We start from the raw sequence: 5,000 nt of genomic DNA, 5'->3' as shown, positions 1-5,000 counted from the left end.
AAGTGGCACTCTGAAAAAATTTCCAAGTTTGGCTGACTTAGAAAAAATTCGAGAACCAGGATGAGGAGGGGGAAAATGTGGCCAGTCAGGCCGACCTGAAGTGCCTCTTAGGCGGATAGGGGTTGGGCGAAACTCCCTTGAAAGTGGCACTCTGAAAAAATTTCCAAGTTTGGCTGACTTAGAAAAAATTCGAGAACCAGGATGAGGAGGGGGAAAATGTGGCCAGTCAGGCCGACCTGAAGTGCCTCTTAGGCGGATAGGGGTTGGGCGAAACTCCCTTGAAAGTGGCACTCTGAAAATATTTCCAAGTTGGGCTGACTTAGAAAAAATTCGAGAACCAGGCTGAGGAGGGGACCATCTGGCAAGGGAGTCCGACCTAAAGTGCATCTAAAGCGGATATGGGTTGGTCGAGCCTCCCTTGATTTGCCCTGGAGCTCCCACGTCTTAAAAAGGTCTCTCCTATAATTGTACACCAACCATTTTGAGGTTTGGGTGCAAACCTCTCGAATGGGGGGACTCGGTCCCCTATCTACAGCGCCCCTAATGACGACAGGTGGTACTGCGCCCCTGGTAGCCCGGCCATTGAAAATGAATGGGCCCATTCATTTCAATGGGGAATTTCGACCCCTGGTTGCCCGCCATTCATTTCAATGGGGAATTTCGACCCCTGGTCGCCCGCCATTCATTTCAATGGGGACTTTCGACCCCTGGTTGCCCGCCATTCATTTCAATGGGGGATTTCGACCCCTGGTCGCCCGCCATTCATTTCAATGGGGGATTTCGACCCCTGGTAGCCCGCCATTCATTTCAATGGGGGACTTCGACCCCTGGTAGCCCGCCATTCATTTCAATGGGGGACTTGGACCCCTGGTAGCCCGCCATTCATTTCAATGGGGGATTTCGACCCCTGGTCGCCCGCCATTCATTTCAATGGGGGATTTCGACCCCTGGTCGCCCGCCATTCATTTCAATGGGGGATTTCGACCCCTGGTAGCCCGCCATTCATTTCAATGGGGGACTTCGACCCCTGGTAGCCCGCCATTCATTTCAATGGGGGACTTGGACCCCTGGTAGCCCGCCATTCATTTCAATGGGGGATTTCGACCCCTGGTCGCCCGCCATTCATTTCAATGGGGGACTTCGACCCCTGGTTGCCCGCCATTCATTTCAATGGGGGATTTCGACCCCTGGTCGCCCGCCATTCATTTCAATGGGGGATTTCGACCCCTGGTAGCCCGCCATTCATTTCAATGGGGGACTTCGACCCCTGGTTGCCCGCCATTCATTTCAATGGGGGACTTCGACCCCTGGTTGCCCGCCATTCATTTCAATGGGGGATTTCGACCCCTGGTTGCCCGGCATTCGTTCCTATGTGGCGGGGGATTTCAACCCCAGGTCGCCCTCGTGTGGTTCTTTTTGGCGCAGCTGACGGGCTCCGCTGCTCATGGAGGTTTGCTAGTGGAGGATAACCCCCTGCCTGGGCAACTCGAACGCCCGGCATTCGTTCCTATGTGGCGGGGGATTTCAACCCCAGGCCGCCCTCGTGTGGTTCTTTTTGGCGCAGCTGACGGGCTCCGCTGCTCATGGAGGTTTGCTAGTGGAGGATAACCCCCTGCCTGGGCAACTCGAACGCCCGGCATTCGTTCCTATGTGGCGGGGGATTTCAACCCCAGGTCGCCCTCGTGTGGTTCTTTTTGGCGCAGCTGACGGGCTCCGCTGCTCATGGAGGTTTGCTAGTGGAGGATAACCCCCTGCCTGGGCAACTCGAACGCCCGGCATTCGTTCCTATGTGGCGGGGGATTTCAACCCCAGGCCGCCCTCGTGTGGTTCTTTTTGGCGCAGCTGACGGGCTCCGCTGCTCATGGAGGTTTGCTAGTGGAGGATAACCCCCTGCCTGGGCAACTCGAACGCCCGGCATTCGTTCCTATGTGGCGGGGGATTTCAACCCCAGGTCGCCCTCGTGTGGTTCTTTTTGGCGCAGCTGACGGGCTCCGCTGCTCATGGAGGTTTGCTAGTGGAGGATAACCCCCTGCCTGGGCAACTCGAACGCCCGGCATTCGTTCCTTTGTGGCGGGGGATTTCAACCCCAGGCCGCCCTCGTGTGGTTCTTTTTGGCGCAGCTGACGGGCTCCGCTGCTCATGGAGGTTTGCTAGTGGAGGATAACCCCCTGCCTGGGCAACTCGAACGCCCGGCATTCGTTCCTATGTGGCGGGGGATTTCAACCCCAGGTCGCCCTCGTGTGGTTCTTTTTGGCGCAGCTGACGGGCTCCGCTGCTCATGGAGGTTTGCTAGTGGAGGATAACCCCCTGCCTGGGCAACTCGAACGCCCGGCATTCGTTCCTATGTGGCGGGGGATTTCAACCCCAGGTCGCCCTCGTGTGGTTCTTTTTGGCGCCGCTGACGGGCTCCGCTGCTCATGGAGGTTTGCTAGTGGAGGATAACCCCCTGCCTGGGCAACTCGAACGCCCGGCATTCATTCCTATGGGGCGGGGGATTTCAACCCCAGGTCGCCCTCGTGTGGTTCTTTTTGGCGAAGCTGACGGGCTCCGCTGCTCATGGAGGTTTGCTAGTGGAGGATAACCCCCTGCCTGGGCAACTCGAACGCCCGGCTCCCCCCCGGTCCGCTGGAGCTCCTCCGACGGCCAGCAACAAGCCCCGAAGACGGGCGCGCTCCCCGCGGTCCGCTGGAGCTCCGCCAACGGCCAGCAACAAGCCCCGAAGACGGGCGCGCTCCCCGCGGTCCGCTGGAGCTCCGCCAACGGCCAGCAACAAGCCCCGAAGACGGGCGCGCTCCCCGCGGTCCGCTGGAGCTCCTCCAACGGCCAGCAACAAGCCCCGAAGACGGGCGCGCTCCCCGCGGTCCGCTGGAGCTCCTCCAACGGCCAGCAACAAGCCCCGAAGACGGGCGCGCTCCCCGCGGTCCGCTGGAGCTCCTCCAACGGCCAGCAACAAGCCCGAAGACGGGCGCGCTCCCCCGGTCCGCTGGAGCTCCTCCAACGGCCAGCAACAAGCCCCGAAGACGGGCGCGCTCCCCGCGGTCCGCTGGAGCTCCTCCAACGGCCAGCAACAAGCCCCGAAGACGGGCGCGCTCCCCGCGGTCCGCTGGAGCTCCTCCAACGGCCAGCAACAAGCCCCGAAGACGGACGCGCTCCCCCCGGTCCGCTGGAGCTCCTCCAACGGCCAGCAACAAGCCCCGAAGACGGGCGCGCTCCCCCGGTCCGCTGGAGCTCCTCCAACGGCCAGCAACAAGCCCCGAAGACGGACGCGCTCCCCGCGGTCCGCTGGAGCTCCTCCAACGGCCAGCAACAAGCCCCGAAGACGGACGCGCTCCCCCCGGTCCGCTGGAGCTCCTCCAACGGCCAGCAACAAGCCCCGAAGACGGGCGCCGCGCTCCCCCCGGTCCGCTGGAGCTCCTCCAACGGCCAGCAACAAGCCCCGAAGACGGGCGCGCTCCCCGCGGTCCGCTGGAGCTCCTCCAACGGCCAGCAACAAGCCCCGAAGACGGGCGCGCTCCCCGCGGTCCGCTGGAGCTCCTCCAACGGCCAGCAACAAGCCCCGAAGACGGACGCGCTCCCCCCGGTCCGCTGGAGCTCCTCCAACGGCCAGCAACAAGCCCCGAAGACGGGCGCGCTCCCCGCGGTCCGCTGGAGCTCCTCCAACGGCCAGCAACAAGCCCCGAAGACGGACGCGCTCCCCCCGGTCCGCTGGAGCTCCTCCAACGGCCAGCAACAAGCCCCGAAGACGGGCGCGCTCCCCCCGGTCCGCTGGAGCTCCTCCAACGGCCAGCAACAAGCCCCGAAGACGGGCGCGCTCCCCGCGGTCCGCTGGAGCTCCTCCAACGGCCAGCAACAAGCCCCGAAGACGGGCGCGCTCCCCGCGGTCCGCTGGAGCTCCTCCAACGGCCAGCAACAAGCCCCGAAGACGGACGCGCTCCCCCCGGTCCGCTGGAGCTCCTCCAACGGCCAGCAACAAGCCCCGAAGACGGGCGCGCTCCCCGCGGTCCGCTGGAGCTCCTCCAACGGCCAGCAACAAGCCCCGAAGACGGACGCGCTCCCCCCGGTCCGCTGGAGCTCCTCCAACGGCCAGCAACAAGCCCCGAAGACGGGCGCGCTCCCCGCGGTCCGCTGGAGCTCCTCCAACGGCCAGCAACAAGCCCCGAAGACGGACGCGCTCCCCCCGGTCCGCTGGAGCTCCTCCAACGGCCAGCAACAAGCCCCGAAGACGGGCGCGCTCCCCCCGGTCCGCTGGAGCTCCTCCAACGGCCAGCAACAAGCCCCGAAGACGGGCGCGCTCCCCGCGGTCCGCTGGAGCTCCTCCAACGGCCAGCAACAAGCCCCGAAGACGGGCGCGCTCCCCGCGGTCCGCTGGAGCTCCTCCAACGGCCAGCAACAAGCCCCGAAGACGGACGCGCTCCCCCCGGTCCGCTGGAGCTCCTCCAACGGCCAGCAACAAGCCCCGAAGACGGGCGCGCTCCCCGCGGTCCGCTGGAGCTCCTCCAACGGCCAGCAACAAGCCCCGAAGACGGACGCGCTCCCCCCGGTCCGCTGGAGCTCCTCCAACGGCCAGCAACAAGCCCCGAAGACGGGCGCGCTCCCCCCGGTCCGCTGGAGCTCCTCCAACGGCCAGCAACAAGCCCCGAAGACGGGCGCGCTCCCCGCGGTCCGCTGGAGCTCCTCCAACGGCCAGCAACAAGCCCCGAAGACGGGCGCGCTCCCCGCGGTCCGCTGGAGCTCCTCCAACGGCCAGCAACAAGCCCCGAAGACGGACGCGCTCCCCCCGGTCCGCTGGAGCTCCTCCAACGGCCAGCAACAAGCCCCGAAGACGGGCGCGCTCCCCGCGGTCCGCTGGAGCTCCTCCAACGGCCAGCAACAAGCCCCGAAGACGGACGCGCTCCCCCCGGTCCGCTGGAGCTCCTCCAACGGCCAGCAACAAGCCCCGAAGACGGGCGCGCTCCCCCCGGTCCGCTGGAGCTCCTCCAACGGCCAGCAACAAGCCCCGA

The sequence above is a fragment of the Leptonotus elevatus genome, unplaced genomic scaffold (assembly GCF_054856555.1).
Source record: "Leptonotus elevatus isolate MCC_2025b unplaced genomic scaffold, RoL_Lele_1.0 HiC_scaffold_84, whole genome shotgun sequence".
In the NCBI taxonomy this organism is placed as follows: domain Eukaryota; kingdom Metazoa; phylum Chordata; class Actinopteri; order Syngnathiformes; family Syngnathidae; genus Leptonotus; species Leptonotus elevatus.
This window is presented reverse-complemented; position numbering follows the sequence as displayed.